We start from the raw sequence: 26,384 nt of genomic DNA, 5'->3' as shown, positions 1-26,384 counted from the left end.
AGGAGTAAAAGGCTATGTGAACTGAAACTTCAGAATAACTCTTTAAACAAGGTCAAAGCATATCACCATTATTCTATTTCAATCATTTATATATATTCATTATTATATTTACTAAGAATCTATAATACAGCACAAATTCAGTAAAGAACAAACATGTGTTGCTGGTGAGAATGTTTTGAAAATAGCGCTTTGTAAATTCACTTGGAAAAAAATTAAAATACAAACTTTGAAATTCCATTTATACTGTTGGCAGACTGTTTCAAATGCCTGTAAGCCTAAGTATTTCATATAAATTTCTTTTCCTTCATTAATATTGAGCACCTGAGAAAAATCATGTAAGGCTTTCAGAAACCTGATTTTGACTAGATAAATACCAAAATGAAATGATTATTCATGATACTAGTTGGCCTCTTTAGATACATACCTAAGACTGTGGGTATGTAAATCCACCATGTTTAACTGAGTACATCAGAGCTGAAGATTGAATTATCCACAACCCAGGGATAGAAATAATTATATTAGAGCTCATTTCAGACCATGTAGTTCTCTATTAGTAATTGTATTGGGCTATTGAGACACAATCATTAGAGACATAAAATGGTCATTTTGTATATTAGTAGTAAAAGAAAAAATCATAAACCTTTAAGGAGAATTCATAAAATATGTACTTTTGACTCACAGTTAAAACATTGATTAAATTGTACTCTACAAAAGCAGGCATTAAAAAATAGGGAGCATCACCAAGGAGGCTGACTACCAACAACCACCTTAACTTTTTACAAGTATCCAGTCACCAATAATGTAATAAGCACAGGACTTTGAAACACATCTATTATTAAATGCACCTAGAAAATGAGATGCTTGCCATCAAACTGCTCAATGTTTTGAATAAGACTCTTATAGCCAAGAACAACATTAAGCTGGTAGAGATGCTCAAAGTCTATGGCTCAATTTGTTTCTTAAAACGTTTCAGAGGTTTCTAAATAAAATTGCCACGCTATGGACTTTGCATAATAAATACCTTTCTTATAATCATTCAAAGAAAAACATCTAATTGGACAACTGTTCTAAAACCTACTTATTGTTTTATCACTACTATTGTTGTTGTTTAGTCACTAAGTTGTGTCCAACTCTTTGCGACCCCATGGGCTACAGACCACCAGGCTCTTCTGTCCATGGGATTTCCCAGGCAAGAGTACTGGAGTGGTTTGCCATTCCCCTCTCCAGGGGATCTTCCTCACCCAGGGTTCAAACCCCGGTCTCCTGTATAGAAGGCAGATTCTTTACCATCTGAGCCACACCGTAACTGTCTCTAAACCTTGGATTTATATTGTATTGTTTCGTTTCCCTGTAAGCCTACAAATATAGGTAGATGCTTTACGTGAATTAACTTGCTTACTCCTCACAGCATGGTGTTGTGAGATCTATAGTTTGTCCCATTAGTTTGTCCCATAGAGAAAAGTAAAACACAGAAAGGCATAGAATGTTGCCCAGTGTCATGGATCTAGGAAGTAGCACATTTGTGATTCAAACCCACCAGATATTCTAGCTCCAGGACCATATGTTTATTTTCACCAGTTCCAAAGTTCATTTTGAACATTGTTAAATAAATCACTTCTTACTTTTACTTATGAAAGTTAAATACTTAAATGCTTATTGTATTCTCTTGTTTTCAAAAGAAAACTGAGACAATGTAAGAAGGCCAGTAAATCATGGCTTCATCAGTCACCCTCCAAAACTCTCAACTTTTCCTCATCCAACATTTTAAGTGCTGATTATGTTGAGGTGAGTTTATAAAATTGGCCACTTGTTTTTTAAGCTAAAAGAAATAAAAAAGATATACAGTCTATTGAATAATCATTATTTTTTTGCAACTATTCCCTCAAACTACATTGAAAGCTAAATATGATCTCCATAAACATTCCCAATGGCAATGCCACTAAACAGAAAAAAAAAAGTCAGTTAATTATGTCACATGTCATTTAGGCAAGTTGTCTCTTAACATTTAAATATTAATCATATGAGCTACCTCCACAAACTAAACACATCTTGGAGTCGCAGTCAGACATGTGGAGTCATAGTCAGACTTAGGCTGAATTTATACCTCAGGGATGGTGTCTTTGAAAAATCAAAGTATAAGTCAATACAAGTTTAAACATGGCAACTGACTCATAGAAAGCATGGTACAAAAGCTCATCCCTGGCCACATCTCAATGTCTTCCCGTCAGTTCTAGAATTCTCTTCTATGGAAATACATATATCAGGCAATCACATAGGTCATATAATTCCAGAAATTCAGAAAAGTTTCATGGTCTCTTTTGATCCTTCTTAAATAAACTCACTGATGTTACTCACTAGTTGACCTATCCAGTTACTGCTCTTATCTTGACCAGATTTAAAATGAATTAACTTTTATTAAATGCTATTTTTAGTGCAAATACCAGCCTCCACTATCACAAATTATACAGTTGGGCTTCCCACATTTGGGGAAATTGCAGGGATCAGCACACTGGTGTGAAGTGGATGAACCTAACTGGGAAAACCATCTTCATGGTCATGGTACCTCCCCTACCAGGTAAGTGTAAATATCTACTATTTTTAATAATACACATTAGATCAGGAGTTTTAGCAATATTATTTCAAAAGTAACCCCAGTTTTACAGAGGGAGCTGAGACTCAGAGAAATCAAAGAATCTGGCTCTAGGATAACCAGGCAGCCAGTAAATGGCAGAATTAGTACACAAACTCACATCTTTATGCTATAAAATAATTTATAATATAAAAGACTTTATGATATAGAAGAATTTTAAAGAGCCATCACATGAAATTAGCTGTTCTTTCAAAGGGTGGTCATACTCTGGCCACACCCTAATCCTAGCAAAGATGGCCTTATTTTTATAGTCTTATTTTATAGACTCTGAGATTTTCTGCCAAGAACCCTTTGCCCTGAGCCTCAGGCCACTTAACCAGGGCCGTAAGCCCTGTTTAGCTTCAGCCGGTCTTCTTTTCAAGAGCGTATATTTCTGTTGTCTCTTCCTAGATATGACTCGGATCCTAGTAAGTTCCTCCTTAACTCAGCAACTGCCTGTCCCTTGGACTAATCTTCTCTTACCCTATTCCCAGAAGAAGGGGCAATGGGAGCAGTGTTCTAGAAGGAATGAGAAGGAAAGAACGAATTTTAACTATTTCACAGTTGTGCGTGTGCATGACAAGTTGCTTCAGTCGTGTCCAACTCTGTGCAGCGCTATGGACTGTAGCCCGTCAGGCTCCTCTGTCCATGGAATTCTCCAGGCAAGAATACTGGAGTGTGTTACCATGCCCTCCTTCAGGGGATCTTCCCCATCCAGGGATCAAACCCTCGTCTCTTATGTCTCTTGCACTGGCTTGCAGGTTCTTTACCACTAGCACCACCTAGGCAGCTCATTTCATTGTTAAATCAGACTAAACCTAGCTAAGGAAATAAACATGCTTATTATATAGATAGATCTTGTGAAAGTCTCTCAGTCGCGTCTGACTCTGTGCAACGCCATGTACTGTAGCCCACCAGGCTCTTCTATCCATGGAATTCTCCAGGCAAGAATACTGGAGCAGGTTGCTTTGCCTTCCTCCAGGGGATCTTCCTGACCCAGGGATCAAAACTGGGTCTCCTGTCCTGAAAGCAGAATCTTTATGGTCTGAGCCACCAGGGATGAGTACAAACTGCATTCTTTGTATGAATTTAGCTCTACAATGATCCCATTTGATCCATAAGGTAACAGCCTCAGGGAGAATTAAATGGCTTAATATAAAATTGGCTGATAAAGGCAGAAATTCTGGACCATTCTTAGTTGTTGCCATCCAATCTGAAATCTTAAGTCATAAATCTACTTTTTAAATATATTATTTTACCATTTTAGTTTATATGTAAGTATTCTTAGCGGTACTTTCAATCAGACTAAATGAATCACATTGCAATATTTAAGCATTGTACTTAAAAAAGCAGTCAGGTTATGTTCTTAGTGTCTAGTACTTGCTGAAGAACACTTCAAATGAAAAAAAACACACCCATTGGCTTTTTATTTTTGAAAATATATGAATCTCAACTAGGCAGCAATTGCATTCTAGAGAAAATTTTTAGTCAGATTCTACTACGAACTGATCCTGTGCTCTCTTTGTCATCACTACAGAGGGCAGCAACAGACAGCAGAGCTCCTTAGCATTACAGAGGCAATGTTAAATTTCCTAGTAAACAAGAGGGTTAAACACAAAGTCACGCTTAAATCACTCTAAATTATCTTTTGCCTTGATGCTGCTTAAAAGTAACCACACCTATAAACTTTTATATAAGTTAGCAGGCAGATGGATATGGGAAGTATCAAGAAAAACTACATTTTTTTCAAAAGTTGAATCTAGGACATTTTGTAATTCTGCCAAAAGCAGCTTTGAACAATAAACATAGACTATGTGTCATGTAATATTGCAGCAATTGAAATTTAGTCTGCTTTTCTTCTGTTTTTTTTTTTAACTCGTTTTCTTTAAACCTTTGTCTTAAGTGAAAGTACTTTATATAAAATATTTACTATTATTATAAAAATATTTTAAAATATATCCAAGTTTATTTTTCAGCAGGTAAGAACATTAGAAGCCATGGTTTTAGAGTAGGAAGATTTACCTGCAAAGTGCATTCTGGACAGAAATAATTGGGAACAGCAGTCTGCAAGGAGAACTTAGTACTTGCTCCTTAGCTTGGTTGCATAGACCTACAACTGATTGTACATGCAAAGGAGGGCAGCAAAGGTCTTATGATCAAAAGAGAAGAAATGACTGACAACACAGAGCTAGTTCAAAGGAACTAATGGAATAATTAGTCCCAAAAAGACCAAAAAGACTGAAGAATTCATGATGTCATAAAAAGCAGAGCTACTTAAATTGGATTAGAAAATAAAAATGACATGAACATTGTAAATATTCACAGATCACATCATTGACGTGTAATGTGCCGTTAAATGATGTCAAATTAAAGGGGAAATTACATGTGTTAGAACTAGGACGAATAAAGAGAAGACATTTAAAGATACATGGTCCTTCAAGTGAAAATTCCTAACATATATTACATAGATGATCATCATCCAGACAGTGAAACTGGGTGAAATATAAAATAAAATATAAGGGAAAATATGCTAACTAAAAACAACTCATTTTCCTAATATTATAAATTGTAGGGAACTTTAGATTTCAGAGGAGATAATTTCAGAATTTGCTTTATACAAAGAAAATCCAAATTCTTACGGTAAATAACCAATAATGCCTTTAAACTCTTAAAATCTGTCCTATCATCCGCCCTAAGTATTGTATTAGTAGCATGCAAATTTGTCAGAAAAAGAAAGAATCTCCAGGTCTATTTTAATTTTCATATACTCAGTGTCCTCTTGCCAATCGTGTACGTTTTTGAATCATTTCAGTGACTTTGCACTTGTTTTGAAACCTATCTATAAGTCATAAAAAGAGAAAACAAAAACACTGCCTGAGGCAAATGTAACATTTGCCTTCTTCCAGGGTCCTCCTCAAATCTCTTGCTGACAATAACTTGATTAACACATAATTAACCTGAATTTAGGGCTTCCCTGGTGGTTCAGTAGTAAGGAAACTGCCTGCAATGCAGGAGACCCATGTTCAATCCCTGGGTCAGGAAGACCCCCTGGAGGAGGAAAGGACAACCCACTTCAGTATTTTTGCGTGGAGAATTCCACCGACAGAGGAGCCTGGCGGGCTACAGTCCATGGGGTCTCAAAAGAGTCAGACACGACTTACTGGCTAAACAACAACAATCAGAATTTAACACACAATTCAAATACTTCCAAAATGTATACAAACACTGGAATAACTTCATGGCAATACACAAATATTTAGCTAAAAAACAGTTTCATTCCAGACGCATTTAATTTTTGACAAATACTTTACAAAGCGTTTAAAATCATTCGCCTTTTAACTGGGATGTATTCTTTACATTTATCTATTTTTACTGTCAATAAGCTCAGCTTTACATGACTCTTTTGTCATATTAATGAGATACTAAGTACTTTTTTTTTTTTCTTATTGAGGCTTAACTGAAGTGACTTAGCACGCACGCGCACACACAGCCGCTAAATTGTGTCAGACTCTTTGCGGACTTCCAGGTTCCTCTGCCCATGACATTTTCCAGGGAAGAATACTGGAGTGGGTTGCCATTTCCTATTCCAGGGGATCCTCCCCACCCAGGGATTGAACCCATGTCTCTAGCATCTCCTGCATTGGCAGGTGGATTCTCTACCAGTAGCATCACCTGAGAAGTATACCATAGCCTTAATACCTCTAATTAACACAAGAAGTAAAGCCCAAATTAACAACAGATATTATTTCAGTTCCCTGATAATATATTAACTTCTTGGCATCCCTGGTGGCTCAGATGGTAAAGAACCCACTTACAATGCCAGAGACCTGGTTTTGATCCCAGGGTTGGGAAGATACCCTGGAGAAGGGAATGACAACCCACTCCAGTATTCTTGCCTGGAGAATCCCATGGACAGAGGAGCCTGGTGGGCTAGAGACAGACATGACTGAGTGACTAACGCTTTCACTTTTAGTTTCTTTCATTATACTCCTTCAAACTGACCACATGTATTAAAACTCAAAATGTACTCTTGGTGCTGAGTAGGATTTTTCTCTATTTTCAAAAGTTTCATAGGTTTCCTTATGGTATGTCTGAAAAGGCAGATGAGTTAAGACAAAAATGTAATCCTAGTTGCATTGAAATATTCAGCAGAGTCTTTCGTCAATAGATATAATCTCCAATTACAATAATTTATGTAAGCATTTCATTAATCTCATGGAACTTGAACTGACTATGTATACTCCTCACAAAGAAGAACAAACTTTCAGAAAATATAGCAAGTAGGAGTTGTCTGTGACATGGTGCGGAGTGTTTCTTCCTCTCCCATGCTTGGTTCTAGTAAAATCTGTAAAATAAAATGCTCATTCCTCAGGAGGAAGATTAAAACTCTGGAATAGAGAAGGGAAGAGTGCATCTAGTGTGACGCACCTAATTAATTCACAGATAGGAAAACAGGAAGCTTAAATATTGCAAATCAATACATAAAATACCTAGCTTTTTTCCAGCCTTAGACCAAGGACATCAATCCTTTACTTCTTCAGGCTACACTTATATGCAATAACAGAGGAAAAAAGAAAATAGGTTATTTCTTTTTTTTTTTTCTTATAGGGAAAAGGGAGAAAATCTACTATGAACCAGATTTTGTGCAGTTACCTTTTATATGTCACTGTTCTAATCCTCATGAGAGCAAAGAAACAGGGCCAGAGAAATGAAGAAAAAGATTCAAATTTAGTCATACAATATGTTACTTATAAAAAAGAGAATTCAAGCCCATTTTAGCTGACTTCAAAGTTGATCATCTTTCTCTAATAGACTTAAAATCTCATATTCTATAACAGCCATCTATAAAAATGAATTTTACCAAAAATAGAATAATTGGCCTCATTTGGGAATAGAGTTTTGGCCCTGGCCCCCAAAACTCCTACCTTATGAAAATCCAGTAGTGTCCATGATTAAGAGTACAGAAACTGGGAGCTACATGACTTAAAATTTCTATCTTTTCCATCCACCAGGTCTTTGATCTTGAGTAAGTTACTTACATTCTCTGCCACAATTTTCATCTGCAAAATTAGAATAATGATAATAACAATACTGCATAGAGTTGTTCTGAGAATTAAAGTAATTATTTATGCAAAGAATTTAAAGCAATTCTTAGTATACAGTAAGTGAATCATTGGTCATTTTAAGCATTATCAACCTACAATCGAAAAAATTATTGATATTTTCATAAATACTTCTCACAAATATAATAAAACCTAAAGTTGTAAGTGCTGTGTAGAATTTAAGAATCTTAATTTTGGGTGGGATACAGTCAAAATGACCATTGATAAGAAAACGGGGGAAGAAATACAGAATCAAAGCTGAAAATGCCAGAGAATATAAATCAAATGAATGACTGGAATTGAAATAGCACATTATTTAGAATTAATCATAGACAAACATAGACAAAAATTAAATATGCACTAAATTCTTAGTACAATGAACAAGAGAAAAATTCAGAGTAGGCTTTAATTTCTGAAAGAAAGAGTAAATTACAACCCTAATAATCCTTTCCTAGAATCAGCTTAAATTGCTCAAATATGCTAGTTTGATTTTATTTTATAAGAGGAAGCTTAAAAGTTTGGGTTCTCCATTCACTTCTGCTCCTTGGTAGAGAAGGGGAAAGAAAGGTAGAAAAATTCACTCTAGTAATGGTTAATTTTTTCAAAGTGTTCTGAACATTTTAGATAATCAGTGTAGACTATGCCACTATGGAAGCTTTTGAAGGATTAATAAATCTGTTCTGAAGATTCCTACTGAAAATGTGGCAGATGGGAAGGGTATATATGGCCTAAGGTAAAACCTTTGACAAGACAGAGGGTATCTGGATTCTGAATTGGCCTAGGCTATGACAAGTGATTGTAAATTTCCTTTTGCAGTCTATAATCTTGTCAGAAACTAATGCAATTCTCTCTGTTGCAATTTTCATTAATATTTAGACTAGCTTTAATGTAGAAAATGGACTGAATACTGGGTATAAACTATTTTATTGACTAAATGTGTAGATAGCTTTTAAGTTCTACCAACATTTCTAAGCCAACTGCAATGATTTTGAAACTAATATTATATAAAGAATTTTTATATGCATACTCTGCATTCTCTGAAGGTTATTTTCTGAGTTATATTAAATTTCAAGGAAAAAGAGTCCTATAACATATTAGAATGTTCCCACATTTTATCATGTATATCAATAATATAAATTGTGGTCAATAAAGAAATCAATCTATGAAGAATAATATTACCATATTGGTTAAATGAGTTAACCTTTTCTAGACATAGTGTGAGGAGTATAACAATGAATATTTTCTTTTAATGAATATAGGCATTCACAGTAGAGGAAATAAATGCTCATAAACTTGTGGACTTACTCTATGACAGAGGGGGAAGAAAGCTGATAAATCTAGGATATTGATCATAAAATGTAATTTTTCAATCATAGTCTTATTTGGAAAAATGCAATGAGAATGATAAGAAACAGTCACTTTTATTCTAAAGTATGCCACCCCCACTCCTGGAAGAAATTAACTCATAGGGGATTAATATATATAATCCCATTTCCTCCTAATATCAAGCATTAACATTTTCAAATAATAAAAATTATTTGAATATTTTTCTCAAGTTCTCTTATAAATCTCATTCCCGATTCTTCATCTCCATCTTTTCCTCACAACACTGTATCTTTGGAAATGCGAGTATGAATTAATCTAAACTGATTGAATAGAGTTCCAGGTAAACAAAACAATTTTTATATAAACATGTACAAACCAGAAAGTAAATCAAGCAATAGACCTTTGTTTGTAATAATTTATATTATTTGAGCTTAGAGTTATTTCTAAATGTGTGTGCAGTTTTTGGGCAAAATAATGTGTTGTTGTTGCTGCTACTGCTGCTAAGTTGCTTCAGTCGTGTCCGACTCTGTGCGACCCCATGGACGGCAGCCCACCAGGCTTCCCCGTCCGTGGGATTCTCCAGGAAAGAACAGTGGAGTGGGTTGCCATTTCCTTCTCCAATGCATGAAAGTGAAAAGTGAAAGTGAAGTCGCTCAGTCATGTTCGACTCTAGCGACCCCATGGACTTCAGCCTACCAGGCTCCTCTGTCCACAGGACTTTCCAGGCAAGAGTACTGGAGTGGGGTGCTATTGCCTTCCCCGAAATAATGTGTATTTTTCTCTTATTGAAGATGAAAGAAATTCAATGATATTAGAAATTATTTAATGAAATAAAGTGTTTAGTCCAGAGTTTTAAAAGCAAAGAAGGATGCAATAGCACATAACAAGGACTCCTAATGAGAGCATAGGGTTTTTTCCTGATAGATTAATACCAGGGTTACAGACAGAAAGTTTTCAGTTCATCATAAGGAAAACTTTTAAAAAGTTGGCACAGGATGGCTTCAAACACATTAATTGTGACATGGTATTTAAAATTTTATTATGAGATTAAACATCCAGAAATGGACAAAACAATTAGAAACTGAAACTCCACTCTAACAGGGCATGTTGGAAGTATAAGGGTAGAATAATTCTACTAAACCATAGCCAGGCCCTCACTACTTCTCAGGATTCTTTCACTTTTTGTTTGTATGTGTGTGATTTCATTATTTTTCTCAGTTGCAACTCTGAAATAATCTCTACCTTGTTTAAAAGAACAGCCCACTTTTGCAAATTGCCTTGGCTACTATTTCATGAGAAGATGGAGTTTATCTGCTGTGAATACCATCTTCTACTTCAGAACCTCAACTTTTATCCCTTGCTTTCAATTTCTGTCTTTACTCAAGAAAGTGATGTTTTTTCATGTGAATGTGCTTGTCCTTCACTTTTCTAGAGCCTTTCAACCCAGGCATAATTTCTCTGCTGTAGAAATTGCTTTCCCTTTTCATTTTCAAGACAACATCTTATCATTGGTTTTACCTTTGTTATCAAATATTTACAATGTCCTCTATATCTCTAGTGCACATCTCCCCATCCACCAACTTTTACTCTCTTGAAGTGTGGATTGCTTCTCACCACTGTGCCAAAGCCACTCATGAAGGTTAGAAGACTACCTAGCCATAAATTTCTAAGTAAAACAGAATCCTGCTTTATTATCTACCACTTCCTCCAAGCATGCTCTCTTTCTAATTTTACAATTTTATTAATAGCACCAGTATTGTCCCCAACACTCAGAATTGTCCTGGATTCCTCCTTCTCCCTTACTCCTTTTTCCTTGACCAGGTTCCATCATCAACCTATGTCCAAGACCAGTAGATCCCACATCCTTTCATTGTGGGATGATGAGGTTATTGTCTTAGGGGAAGCACAGAGAGTCTGGGAGAGAAACTTCAAGAGGTAACTAAGGAATAAAATTGAAAACTGTCAAGAGACATTGAGATTTTACTAAAATTAGAAGGAACTACTATGGGGTCGCACAGAGTCGGACACGACTGAAGCGATTTTGCAGCAGCAGCAGAGATTACAGATGCAGTCCTTTATGTTCCCAGAGAAGGCAATGGCACCCCACTCTGGTATTCTTGCCTGGAAAATCCCGTGGACGGAGGAGCCTAGTAGGCTGCAGTCCATGGGATCGCTAGGAGTCGGACATGACTGAATGACCTCACTTTCATGCCGTTGAGAAGGAAATGGCAACCCACTCCACTGTTCTTGCCTGGAGAATCCCAGGGATGGGGGAGCCTAGTGGGCTGCCATCTATGGGGTCACACAGAGTCAGACACGACTGAAGCGACTTAGCAGCAGCAGCAGCCTTTGTGTTCCAATGAAAGTTCAGGCCTATTAAACTTAGAGGATATCTTGATCAGTAAGTCTGGTATGGTTTGCTCTGCACAATGGAGGCTTTTTAAGAAAAGGGAAGAATGGACTCTAAAATGAAGGGCTTATATGCTTATATATGTGAGAGCTTTCTTATTCTTCTGCTCAATGCTCTGTGGTGACCTAAATGGGAAGGAAATCTTAAAAATCTTTAAGTTACTCTAAAATTGATTTGCATATTTTGGGAATAGGAAGGTATGGATTTTCTTAGCTACAAGGATTGTCATCTAAATTTCTCAAGATCTCTAGTTTCTATTATTGTCTAATTAATTAGAAACAAAGTAAAGAATGCACTGGAAATTGTTCAGCACAAATGTTGTCAGAGGCATAATATCATTTAGAAGTTGAAATTGCTCTCAGGGTATTTCTAGCTGATGACATTGCCTCAATCTGAAGTTAAATTTCTTCATTTTTCTCTGCTTTCCCATTCTAACTGAGCTCTCGCAGAACTGTCAAGGTTGTTTTCCTGGAAGAGAAAAAACAATGGAAACCAAAAAAAAAGAAAAGAAAAGAAATCAGGACAGAGGTTGTTACTTGGCTGCTCAGACCTACAAGGTGTTTCAAGTCCAATTTCAATTCTTATTTCACCAGGTATCTCTGTGCTCCATTTTCCTATGATTCAGCCACACTGGCAAGTCTCTTTTCAGAAGATACATGGCCTTTCACACCCTAATTCTTCCTCTTTTTTTATGCTTTTCGTTCATCTCAAAATGCTTCCACCTCTCTTTTTATCTCATTTAACTAAGATCTTGGTCAAATACAACTTATTTCATGAGGCTTTCTCTGACAGCTCAGATAGAATTTGTTGTCCTTTCCAATGTATCTTTATTGTATCTATAAGTTCCTTCCAAACAGAGATCATATCATGGTTGATGATACTAAATGCTTTCTGGGTTTAATTGAACTGAAGTTCAGCTTGATCCAAAATAAAATTTTCCCCCTGAAGGATTTTCTGATTGTCTGTTAAAAATGACCTCCTTCCTTATGTGCTGCAATTTTCAGTCTTTAATGCCACTTACTTTATTTTTATAGTTAAATGTAAAAATGTTGCTCCTGATATACATCATACAATTCTTGGGGGTAAGATTGTGTTTTCCAACATGTACTCTAGAGTTAATTGCACATAAGTATTCAAACATTCTTGCCTGGTAAATCCCATGGATGGAGGAGCCTGGTAGGCTGCAGTCCATGGGGTTGCTAAGAGTCAGACAAGACTGAGCGACTTCACTTTCACTTTTCACTTTCAGGCATTGGAGAAGGAAATGGCAACCCACTCCAGTGTTCTTGCCTGGAGAATCCCAGGGATGGGGGAGCCTGGTGGGCTGCCATCTCTGGAGTCGTGCAGAGTTGGACATGACTGAAGCGACAGCAGCATTTAGCAGCAGCAGCAGCATTCAAACATTTATTCAATATATTTTATATTTTTCAGAAATCTTCAAAAATGTATGCATCAATATTAACAAATCTTATCCTCAAATCCATATGGTCAAATTAAGAATCAAATTTGCAACACTACATAATATTAATAGGATATGAAACATCAAAAAATATAACAGAAGTTTGAGAGTGGATAAATTTAGATATCACTATAAAAATGTTTTATTTTCTACTTTTCTTGAATGTGAATTTTTGAAGTATGCAGTACTTCATAATTAAAAATATAGACATTTTTGAAAACCAGATATGGTTTTTACAACAGGATTGCTGTCAGGTCATTTGAGTGTCATAAAACCTCTCCCCTAAACTTAGCATATTAATGATATGATTAGAGACCCCAAAATGACTAATTATGATCAAGAAAGAAAAATTTTACCCACCTATGACAATTTAAATGGTCTTCCCTCTCAATGTAATGCTATTCTCATTATTAAAGAATTAAGTCTTTCCTGAATACTTTTGAGGGACAAAATAATGAGCCAATTCTGTTTTACTCAACAGAAATAGTACAATGTGTTATTGTAATCTGACTTGTATCCTACTTGTAAAGCCCTGGAAATTATTATTTTAAATTATGATGTTAGATTAGGTTTTCTGCAGTTTAGTATATGGTAAATGTAACATCATTGCTAAATGCAAATTAGATACTATACAGCTTTTCCATAGAAAAGCCAAGCATTTTACATATTATAGTCAAGTGCATGTTATTATTAAGAAACAAATTATAATGAAGCTTGATTTAGTATAAAGACAAGATACTGTAGCCTTATAATAGGTGACAATACAGTAGGTTATATATACAGCAAATCTGCCACATTCAAGTATCAAAAGTATTAAATATGCACCACACTTTAAAAATTTCCACTTACTCCTATTACTTCATGTCAAAGTTACACTTGAAGATTATCATATGTTCCAAACACTGACCAATGTTATATTGCCAAATAAAGCCTGGAATTCATCCAGTAATACTCCAGGGAGATGCACAGGAGGTAAATTCCTCCTCTTAAAACAGTAAAGGTAAAGAGTTCCTATTTCATTCATCAGCAACTAACATTAATTGTTAATTGCCATTTTATGTGTGACTATCTTGTCCTTCAACTATATTTCAAATGGAAGAAGAGAACAGGGGGATACCTTCCCCTTTTTCCTAACCCAAAGTGGATTTGGTTTCAACACAAGTCTAGCTGTACAAGATAGGGAATTAATTTAATTTCCTTGCAGATAAATTTCTTTCTCTTAAAAGAGAAATAGCTTGCACTACTAGATAATCTATAAAAAGTCTTCAAAATAAAAAATTCTATGAAAATTGATCTAACAATTGTTCAGAAAAATAACTGCGATCTGATTAATTGTACAAACAATGGAATCACTATTTAACATCATAGTATGCATAAATTCTCAAAACCACCCTTATAGTTGGTGAGGATAAATCAAGTAGCTGCCATCCTATCATCCAGAAGCATTTGGCCCTGCCTAACACAACCCACCTTTGTACAAATTGTGGGCAGGCAGTATTTGGAAGAAGAGGAAAGTGAAAACATAGCAATTAGAACTACAAGTAGCAAAACAGCCTACAAATTATTAAACAAAACTCCTCAAAGATATGTTTCTTACTGTTTCTAATCATTGTGTTCATTAAATAAAGTGCTATTTACAAAAGCAAAAAAGAAAAGAGCAGGGACACCAATGGGTTTGTTGCATGCAGAATAAATCGGCTCAAAAGCAATTCATTATTAATGCCTGAATATTCTTGCTAAACAGTTCTGATTATTTCACAAGAAAGAGGTCAAGGTAGTGGAGAAAGGGATTTAATCAAATAAACTCTCAATCTCTCTCCAAATAGCATTTTCATCCAGCTGCATGTAAATTCATCAGATGACTAGCCTCCAAAAGCACAGGCAAGGTTAATCTGCTATGACTGTTAAAACTTCTATGATATGCCTATTGAATAAAGATTTAAAATGGGATGAGCTGTGCAAGTTACCCCAAAATAGATTTTTTTTTTTTGCTTTTAATATACATGAAATTTCCACTGTTAAAAACAAACAAATAAATTACATTTCTTTCATCTACATTAGAGACTTAAATCTTCCATTTAAATTATTAATTTCTTAGAAAGAGCTCTTAGTGATGTTGTGTAGCTTTCATTTATTAGTATTTTTAGGACTTTCCACCCTCAGGTTCCAGAAACTCAAAGTAGTTCTATACTGGTTAAAATTAGCTTAAAAACCTTAAAACCTATGAATCACATAAAAAAATAAGTTTATAATAATTTTCACAACATTTAAAAAATCATGCTTATTTACTTATATTCAAGATTATAAAATTCATAATATTTTTATCAAAAGGCAATCTTGCTGGCAAAAATTACCAGTGCGTTGATGACTTTTTACTTAAAAGGTAAATGTGGTTTCAATTTCTAATTTTCAAAATGTAAAAATATATGATGATAATATCAGTAAAAGAGTATATTAGTGTCATTTTCACAGACAAGGTAAATGCATATAAAGGTATAATATCTGCACAGACACAATTTTACTGATATATTTTTGTCTACTTCATTGTACATGAAACTTTATAACTGTGTATAAATATATGATAAAAATTAAAATAAAAAATGTGGCAAGATATTCAATATATTTTACTTTCAGAATGAAAGACCCTGATTTATTTTCTGAAAAACTATAGAATTATGCTATATAGATGTTTCTATAATTTTTCAAAGATATAAAAGCATAAATAATCTTTGACAAAAATATGTGATATACCTTCAGTAATAGATAATTGAAATTGTAACAGATAATTTGCTTTTCAAATAAAGCCAATGTCAAAATTGTGAACCTATATAAAGATTTTTAAGACATCTATGATCTCTTCACTATTTGAATGCTCATTTTGTTTTATAAATTTTTTAATTTATAGTTTAAAAATCCATATGAAAGCATATTACACTATGGTAATGTTTAATTCAGCCTATTTCTATTTCAATAATCCTTATATTGCCTTTTTTTCTTGCTAAATTTGTACAACTTCTCTTATATTATACATTTTATTTCTATATTTAAGAAATCATACAGCAGTTACTAAATCCTCTACAAAGAAATCAAAGTGTTTTTCTGCTGGCAGTCTTTGCCCTCTTAGCTCTCAGCACCTTCCTTGAGTCTCAGACACCATTTTACATGAGGACAATTTCTAAAAAGCGAAATATAACTGTCTAATTAAGGACTGTGTGATTGGCTAGTTCGCGGTCTCTGTGACAGTTGTGACAAATACACATATTGGCACAGCCCTAACCTCACTTCACAGTTTGCAACACAAAGATGGTATTTTCAGAAATGTGGAGAACACTCTGATACAAAGCTTCACCTTGTCTAGTGCTATTCCATTTAATTTTTTATTAACTGCCTGAACATATGCCATTCTAGAAGAGGGTAATAGTTACAAAATGTCAGCAGAAACATTTAAACTGCTAAAATGTAAATGATTTTATAAATTTGTAATGAAAGGTAATTGTCATGTGGGAAAAGTAACAGAAAAACAGATATGTGTAAATGCAAAACTGGTACAAAATACATCTTATGGGTTGAAGGAAGGAAGACCTAAGTATATTTTAATGAGTACTGTAAGTAGTATTTAAATAAAATTAGATTCATAAGCAGAAAATGTGAATTCTATTATATTTTATTTTCTAACATTAGGAAAGTTCATAATAATGACAAGAACTCATAGAACTTTAATGTGCTAAATTCAATAAACAGTAAAACATTAAGATGCTTCACCTCATTAAAAAAAAAAACAAATAAATCAAAGTAGGATAATATAAATAAAAAGTGTCCTTGGTATCAGCACAATAGCTCTAAAAGCACAATATTCAAACATGATTAGCTTGTTTCTTTACTTTCCACTACAGTGAACAACTATTTAGTGATTAATCCCTTCAGCAACATGATGCTCGGTCAGTACTTTCAGATATGTCAAGAAGAAGACTCCGGCAAGGAATCGAGTATTTCCTCAGCCACCACACAGAGCAACCACCTTCCAGTTAGGTTTGCGGGCAACCATCTTTAAATGCTTGAGCTGTTCTGCGTGGCCATGACAAGATTTGCAATTCTCTACGTTTATTTACACACCATCACCCCAACTAGACATCACATGGAAGTGGCATGGTCACAGCTGACCCCAGGGTAGTCCCTGTCTCTGCCGATCCAATTTCATCGTGCTCTACAATTGAACTGCAGTCATACTATAGAGGATGTATGCACAGGACCCCATGCCTCAGTAAAATTAGCAGAAGCTTGTCAGGGGGCATTTTCCTGTTTTACAGTGACAGACCCTGGACAAATAGGTCTGCTTCCCAGAAATCCATAGAGGTCTGGCTCTCTTGAAATGTATATGAGCCCAGCATATTCGTGTCACAGTGTTCTTTATGGTAAGCTTGTTAAGTGATAGTTTGAGAACAATGTTAAGCCTTTGCTGTGCTTTTTTGGTTTCCTCTTCACAGTTCTCAGGGCATTTAAATTGCCTATGAAGAGACTACTTATTTTTGATTTGTAGAAAAACAGCTTCTGTTTAGTAGTAGTAACTGAGAAAAAAATTATTCTTCCTTCAGAGAAAAGATGTAGCATGGATCTATTCTATTTTTAAAGAAAATGTTCTAAAAGATTTTTTTTTGCAGTTTGATAAATCAATCTTCAAAAGTCTCTTTCTTGAACCCTGATCTTACCTGTAAGAATTAGTTATACCACAAGTAAAATCTAAAAAGACAGACATTTAAAATATACATGTAAATACATTTAAATGATTATTATTATTATTATTATTTGGTTTCAGATGAAATGTTAAAGGAGTAATGTGGTAAATAGACACATTTTACTATTTTGGGGCAGGACGCTTTAAAATATAATATGTTTTGTAATCCAGCCTAAAGTAATTTTATTATATATTCTGTGCAGTTCTTATATCAAACATTCTCAGAAACCCCAGGATCATTTTATATTCACTGGAAGACAGAAAGAAATCCAAAACCTAGTTAAATAAATTGTTCATTTATTCCTTCCCTTTTATGCACCAAGATCTACATGTGGTCATTAATTATAAAGAGACTATTATAGCACCATATTTTCATTCAATACGATGTCCTGGTATATATCAAAGAAGTCCCATAATTAAAACAGAAGGGCCACAATGACAATTAAAATTACAATCTATATGGGGAAAGAAAGTACAGTTCTGCAATTTTTCACCCTGTCACTGTCAGCAGCATGGAGTATTCTGGTCACGTCTCTTGTGAAGCAGCCTAAATTCTTCTTCACCAATGCAACCTCAAAAGCATTATCAGCACCTAAGCAAAAGCCTATGCAAGTATAATTTAATACGAAGCCACAGTTTGCAAGTAATAGTGTATAAAGTGATATTTAAGTGGTGTTTTAAGAACACTTCTGATGGCTACAGCCGCTTTTCCCTGGTAAATGCGTTTTCCTTTGAGTAGTGATTATGAGTCCTAGGTGAAGAGGTCCTGTGTGCAGGTCTGTCTGTAAGCCTTACTTCCAGCTGCCAATCTTTACTTCACAGTGAAGAAAAAGCCACATAGCACCTTGTTCTTACTCTTGTATGCTGTCATCCCCTGAGCCTGATAACACAAAATCATTTCCACATAACACTTCCCTGCTTCTGCCTCTTAAACCTTGAGACCTACACATTGTGCATGCACTTGCACCCTTGGTAACCAGCTCCCTGGAAGCCCCTTCCTTTGAACCATCAGTCTTCTGGGGGACTATTTTGAACACTCATCTTGGTAAATATCCGCATTAATGGAGTACAAAGCTTTTTGGTAGCAATATGTATTTGCTACAATTTATTGTCTATAAAAGTCACGAACAGTGAATTATGACTCTTAAAATTGTGTTTTTCTTTATAATAACTTTAAACTGAGCACTCATATATGAAGCATGCAATGGAGATTGAGAAGGTTTTGTATAATAAAACTGTGACATGGTCATTTTTCCCAGTTTTGCATTACAGAGACACACTCATGCATGGTGCTTTTTAAATTCTTATTATGTGTGAGGTCAGGGGGTCGAATGTCAGAAAGTACTGTTAATTTCACGGGGTTAGGGGAAAGTAAATTCAGAGGGAATACAGATCACTTAGCACAGAAAACCAGCTCCTCTGAAGTTTGGTTTTACATTTGTTAACCATATCCTTCAGCTGACGAACCATTGAGACCACGGTGACATTCTGGTCCCAGATATAATGGCTTGACATGCTGCAGTGAGAGTGTGATTCCGTCGCCCTGCTCCCCGTGCCAGCCTCAGCCTTCCTCTGAATCAATGAAGCACTAAAACTCCACACAACTGGAACTGAACAAAGCATGTTGCCATTTTGGCTGTGATGTTTAAATTATAGAGAAAGCAGTCAGGATGTCTTAAAGTTCAATCTGACAAGAAATGTAAAATATATTTCTGTCTTCATTCTCTGCGAAGGTAGCATCTTACACTGCACTGTATCACTACCCAGAGTCCTTTTAAAGTGGTTTGTAATAGAACATCAAAGACCAAATTCTTGCATTTCAGTTTTTTGTTTTTGTAATCAAAAAGATGTCTTTGCACTGGCCAAAGTTTCAAGGAGAAAAGAATAACCTAGATAATATTGTTTTATTCATTTGGCAGTGGAAGGCTATAGTCCCTTTATTTTACTATTTGTTCTGAAAGACAAAATTAACATGCTCTCAGGAATATATAAAGCAGAGGTTATATAACTCATCACCAACGACGAGGTAAATCAATGACCCACTATATGTTAGGATAGATAAGTAATTATCGAAATATGTTTTAGTGTGAGGATTAGCTGTTGCACTCTGAAAAAAAAAAAAAAAAGCTTCCAATTTTATTTAACTATAGTTCACTAGGCCAGGATAGACAGATGCTGATAGGTTTGGATGGGTAGTTTTGTTTTTATTAGCTTTTGTTTTTGTTTTTTTAAATAATATTTTTCAGACTCAAAACTCAAACTGGGCTCAGCTGCCCCCTTATAATTAAATTTTAATGACTCAGGCTGAGTGTTTGTGTTTTGGCAGCATGCTTAATAGTGTTAGCATTTAAATGGTTACAGCTAGACTTAGAAGGGAGCAAACCCATCACAAGTTGTAGGTGAAGTTTCTGCAAAGAAGCTCTGATTTACTGGGATGCTGTGGGATTTAGTGGGACATCTAGCCACAGGTCATCCGGTTGTAGTAAATCATTGAAAAATAAATTAGAATAAAATTCTACATACTCAATTCCATAGTAGCCTAAGGGACAATGCTTTTCAGTTTTAACACTTTTTCAATGGAAGTAACAGTTTTACATGTTCTTGTATGCCAAAGGGTCTATTGGTAAATAAAATCAGTATGTGGTTCTGATCATAAAATCACCCTTTCTCCCAAAATGGCAGGAAAAATCCAAGCTATCCATTTTAATCAGTTCATTTTTTTAAAAAGAATTACTATGAACTTTGTAGTGGTATATTTCACAGGCTTCCGTTTTATAATTAAAATCTTTTTTTCCTCTCAAATCCTCTTTTCAGCAAGCAGCCTGTTGCCTGAAGTTTTAATCCTTCATTACTAGTTAAAACAAAATCACCAATTAGGCACATGAACACGTCTGTATTAATCTCATTAAGGTGATGGCACCAAATAAATTGGAACTATTTTTGTGCTTTTACTGTGTTCCTATGGCTTTATCAGGCCCTGTGGTCATATACAAAGACCTCGAATCTTAGTCATTTAGAGTCATTCGGTTGTGGACTGAATGTGGCATTACCATCTATGGCTGAAAATTGCTTTCAGCTTTTAAACTGCACTGACTAGTCTGTAGTTAATCTTAGATCATTCACTTGCAAAATTAAATGAGCCAGAACGATGGTCTTTTTTTTTTTTTTATAAAATAATACATCACAAAACACTTATTTGCCCTGCCCAAAAGAGAGATCAAATTCATTTAAAATCCCATAAACCAGAGTTGTGAATTTTTAATTTTATTTAGTAGCAGAGAAATAGAGGGTAAGCTATCTTTCTACAGCACATCATTGCTATAAATTTACATATGGAACATAGTTTGATGCTTAACCAACCTTTAATCCACCTTTGATGTATACTTCTACTTCAACGTGGTCATGTGACACCCTTATTAATGCAAATGTAAAAAAGACTGTTTTGGATCTTTGATGTAATTAGCCATAAACCATGTTAAAAAAAAAGAGAGAGAGAGAGAGAGAGAGTGCCTACTTGAGTCACTGGAGTTGCATATAAAGTTCACAGTTATCACAGAAGAATAACCTTTAAGAAACTAAGTTTAAAATTTTTACTTCATTCTTATATTCTCTGCCCAGGTAACTACTGAAGATCATTTAACTATACCAGTGATAGTCAACTAAGATTTGATAGCTAAATAATTCATTTTGTAGGGGTAAAATACTTCAATATTCTTAGGATTTTTATCCTGCTTCTTGCAAAAGTAAAATCATATTGAAAGAAAAATGCTAACTGAGGCAAGGGGAACTGCAATACTTCTTATTGTGATTAGCATATATTACAATCACTTCAAACACACTGTCTTTTAAATGAATGTGCATTTTCTTATAGTTGGTTCCCTCTCATACCCCACAATGCGGGTCAAATGTCTATGTTTTGTTCTTGGCAGCCACTAATTTTAGCGTCCAAAAAACCTTGAGCCAATGCAAATGAGGTGAAGATCACCTTGTAATGCCAGATGGAGGGAAAAAGTTTGGATATTTGAGGGGCTGACCCAGTGAGTACCCTGGTGGGTGACAGAATGCTAAGGTTAGATATTGGAAAATAAGGTTCATGCTACTCTGTCACTGGGCTGGTGCAGGCTGCCTGCTTGACAGAGAAGGTGGTATGTGGTCTGGACCTCAAGAAAAAGGAAGTCAGCCACCCAGATCAAAAATTACCCTGTCTTCCATCCAAAAAATGATTCTGACATCAGCTTAGCGAGACGGGAAGAAATGATTTTTTTTAAGTTAAGATTGTACTTTATTCTAGAATAGTCAAGGGAAATTCATGGATCGATTGCAATATTGTAAAAGGAATTTCCTGAATTAAAAATGCAATTGCCAAAACCACATTGGTGAAAGCTCTTCACGTTTACTATATGTTGCGAGTGTACATAATTCAAGTTGTACAAATCTAGGAGTTAATCACTATTTTTAAGAATACAGTATTATAAGAATAAGGACAGTAAAATAAAATGTATGTCTATTGACTGTTCTCTGTACTGTAAACAAAAGCAAAATTGACTAAAATTAAAAGAAGCCACTTATTGGTTACGTGATTATTTTGCCAGCTATGGACATATCTTTTGACCTAATTTGTAATAACTTAGGAAAACAGATTTTTGTGATGAAAACATCATACTTGTTTTTATTGAAACTGCCTGTCCTGTCCTAAAAACTTTTTTGAGACTCCTTGACCTGATTCTAAATATAACTACATTCCTTAAATCTTATTGTATTGGTACTTTAAAATAGATACTGGGTTTATATTTATCAATAAATTTTAATGATTTAAAGGACTTAAATCTACTCAAGATTTGTCCCTTTTCTGAAAATACACATGAAGCAAAAGATAAATATATATGTATTACCTATATATATGTATACTATCTAAATATCAAGTGACCATTCTAAACACTGCACAGTTTTAGTTTTTCCATCTCAAGAAAAATATATGCATATTGTTGTTTATTCTGTAAAATATTCCTTTTTTTTAATAGCCTGAACCAAATAATTTCTCATTTTTACAGGCTTCACTTCACTTTTCTCACAGTGAATAAATTGCAACTTATTTCCATGAAATTCACAGATGACACAGATCTTTATTTTGCATAAAGGCATAAAGAAGTGTCTAATATCTTCAATATTCATCTGCTAAGTGGACATTTGCATTGGGTTAGAACGGAAAAAGAGCCCCAACCCTCCCGCAGTGACAGCTGTACAAAGGGATGACATCTGACAGCTGTGACAGTGCTGAAGGGAAACTCAGATGACTCGCAGCATCCATGATCCAATTACAGCACACATCCCTCTGACAGACCCAGCAGCTTGACTCCAGCGTTTGGAAGGACAGTATTGATCTCTTGTCAGGAACCAGTTGCCTGCCTGCAATTGTGTGCTGCTGAACTTTGAAAAGCTATAGTACCCTCTTAAATGATAGGGGCAGTCAGGTTATAGTATTCAGGTACAAAGAGAGGTGCAAAGGGTATCTGCTAAATGCTCTAAACTTGAACAAATCATAACAATATGACAGTCCAATCATACTCAAGGAGCCCAGCTGATCTAGCTAGCTACTGTCTGTGCTAATGGAAAGACAGCTCTTTGTGTTTAGTGGGATGATCTTACTTGATGAAAAGGCCACTGCAATTAGTGCATGCTGGTTGGCTGTGCTGGGTGACAGCAGCATGGATGGTATAATGGCAGCTGCCAATAACCCTAACTTCAAGAAAACAGACAATTAGTCCTGTGATCCTAACACTGTTAGTCCCTGTACTCCAGACCTCTGCTCCACTCTTACTGTAAACCTCACAAGGGCAATGTGGTACAACCTCACCAAACAGAACATCTTGGTCAAGGGGTCAATTACTTTTCTCCTCTTGACTTCTGTTCCTGCTTTCCTTTGGAGAGAGAGGGAGCAAGAGAGGCTTATGCAAAATGTAACAAACAAATATTGCCTTTCAACTATAGTTTAAAGAAGCTAATATATGAACATAAATGTTTTAAAATGCAAAAATTTTAAATATGTTTTTAAAATGTGGTAAAAAACAAGATGCTAAACTTTAAAAACAGAGCTTTCTAATGGCAAATGATCTCATGTTTTAAGACCGTGAGGACTGAAATTTAAGAAATTAGTATAAAAAAATACAAGGATATAAGGTATAGCATAGGGAATATTGCCAATATTTTATAATAACTTTATATGGATTATAATCTATAAAAATCTTAAATCACTCTGTTGTACATCTGAAACTAATATAATAATATGTCAACTGCACTTCAATAAAAAGGAAATTACAAAAATACTAAAATAATTAAAAATTATCTCTAGTTCATCACTTTAGAATTGGATAAAGATAGATGAAATATTCTGAAGTCTCAGAGTATACACAAAATTTATAATACAGATTATTTTAGTGCTTTTCATCAAGTGCAACTCCAGAATAAGTAAAGCACTTATGCAGTAGTAATACAAGTTAAATTAAATACTAGAGCATGCATATACTTGCTCACATACACACACAAGTCATACCAGTATAGACAAATATAATTAGAAAAATTAAGTCTAGTGCTCAATTCAGCAGCACATATGATAAAATTGGACCTATACAAAGAAGATTAGCATGGCCCCTGTGCAAGAATGACCCCAAAATTTGGGAAGTATTTCATATTTTTAATGAATATTCATTTTATACCTCAAATTTAGACAGTTTCTAACTTTGGAAGGTTTTTTATTTTCTGTAATTTCTGTAATTTCGGAAGTATTATTAATTCAATTTAGGTAGGTACTAGAAATCAAAATGCATAGATATTTTCCATTCAAATTTCATTTAAAAAGCAGAGACATTACTTTGCCAACAAAGGTCCATCTAGTCAAAGCTATGGTTTTTCCAGTAGTCATGTATGGATATGAGAGTTGGACTATAACAAAAGCTGAGCACGGAAGAATTGATGCTTTTGAACTGTGGTGTTGGAGAAGACTCTTGAGAGTCCCTTGGACAGCAAGAAGATCAAACCAGTCCATCCTAAAGGAAATCAGTCCTGAATATTCACTGGAAGGACTGATGCTGAAGCTGAAACTCCAATACTTTGGCCACCTGATTCAAAGAACTGACTCATTTGAAAAGACCCTGATCCTGGGAAAGATTGAAGGCAGGAGGAGAAGGGGTTGGCATCACTGAGGAACAATGAGTTTGAGCAAGCTCTGGGAGTTGGTGATGGACAGGGAAGCCTGGAATGCTGCAGTCCATGGGGTTGCAAAGAGCTAGATACAACTGAGTGACTGAACTGAGTAAAAAAAGAAAACTAAGTCTGTATCAGTGTCAGATCCTTTCTTATGGAGTGAGTATAATGGCAATACTAGAAAACTGACCTTATATAAAACATAATTTTATATTTCAAATAAAGTAAGGAAACTAGAGTTTTGAAAATGAACAGACAACCAGGGATCAAAAGATGAAAAAAAAAACTTTGGAGAACTTTAAAGCAGAGGAAACTGGACATATACTGGTATCTAGATAGACAAAGATGAAGAACCAATGTCTTTCAGAAATACAAATTCTTAATTATATGCAAAATAGTACTCTTCATGTGTATGTAAATTAATGCTAATTAAAGCACATATGAGATCACCGTACTATAGATTGAATACTCAAAATTAGTGAGCGTGTGGAGAAACATTCTCTTCTTGATAGAAATATGAATTGTAGCAGTCTTTCTTGATTAATTAAAAAATATGTATCCAAAATCATATTACTTTAATCTGAAAAATTCTTCATTGCACAAAGAATTGTATGCAAGAATATTCACTGCAGTATTATTTATAATGGGAAAAAATTAAAACAAACACAACTACCCAATAAGAGGAGATTAACTATATATTGATACACACATTAAATAGAATAATATAAACCCAATAAAAAGAATGAAGTAGATTTATATAATTTAATATGAATTTTTTTCAAGATATAAACATAGTATTATCCTGTCTATATAAAAGTATACAAAAGACAAATATTTATGTGTGGATGTCTGTGTACTTGTACTTATGTGAATATGTATATATCTCTCTATATGTATATAGATAGATAGATATAGATATATGCTTTGGGCTTCCCAGCTGGAGCTAGTGTTAAGAACCCACCTGCCAATTTACGAGATGTAAGAGACGCGGGTTTCATTCCTGAGTTGGGAAGCTCCCCTGTAGGATGGCATGACAACACACTATAGTATCCTTGCTAGGAGAATCCCATGGACAAAGGAGCCTAGCAGCTACAGTCCTTTGTGAAGAGTCAGACATAACTGGAGTGACTTAGCATGCATGCACATATATGTTTTAGTATATTAACATTTCTAGAAATACAAATAAGAAACTGGTAACAATGGTTATCTATCATGAACCAGAGATGGTAAGAAAGCTCATGTTTAATTTACATTTCCTTATTCTATTTGCATATATATATTACTTCATAATTTTTCAGTTTAGTTCAGTCACTCAGTAATGTTCAACTCGTTGCAACCCCATGAACTGCAGCACACCAGGCCTCCTTGTCCATCACCAACTCCCAGAGTCCACCCAAACCCATGTCCATTGAGTAGGTGATGCCATCCAACCATCTCATCCTCTGTTATCCCCTTCTCCTTCTGCCCTCAATCCCTCCCAGCATCAGAGTCTTTTCAAATGAGTCAGTTCTTTGCATCATGTGGCC

At 34.9% G+C, this 26,384-nt stretch overlaps 1 non-coding gene and 1 pseudogene across 1 annotated transcript; one reads left to right on the top strand and one right to left on the bottom strand.

Annotated features, from left to right (window-relative positions):
• Positions 1–2,428: 2,428 nt before the first annotated feature.
• On the bottom strand, positions 2,429–2,583 carry LOC139179097 (U1 spliceosomal RNA; annotated as a pseudogene).
• Positions 2,584–24,244: 21,661 nt separating this feature from the next.
• Positions 24,245–24,351, top strand: LOC139179367 (U6 spliceosomal RNA). The gene has a single exon (XR_011563737.1). It is a non-coding gene; the product is annotated as a U6 spliceosomal RNA (small nuclear RNA).
• Positions 24,352–26,384: the final 2,033 nt, after the last annotated feature.

The sequence above is a fragment of the Bos indicus genome, chromosome 2, assembly GCF_029378745.1.
Source record: "Bos indicus isolate NIAB-ARS_2022 breed Sahiwal x Tharparkar chromosome 2, NIAB-ARS_B.indTharparkar_mat_pri_1.0, whole genome shotgun sequence".
Taxonomy (NCBI): Eukaryota; Metazoa; Chordata; class Mammalia; order Artiodactyla; family Bovidae; genus Bos; species Bos indicus.
This window is presented reverse-complemented; position numbering and strand designations above follow the sequence as displayed.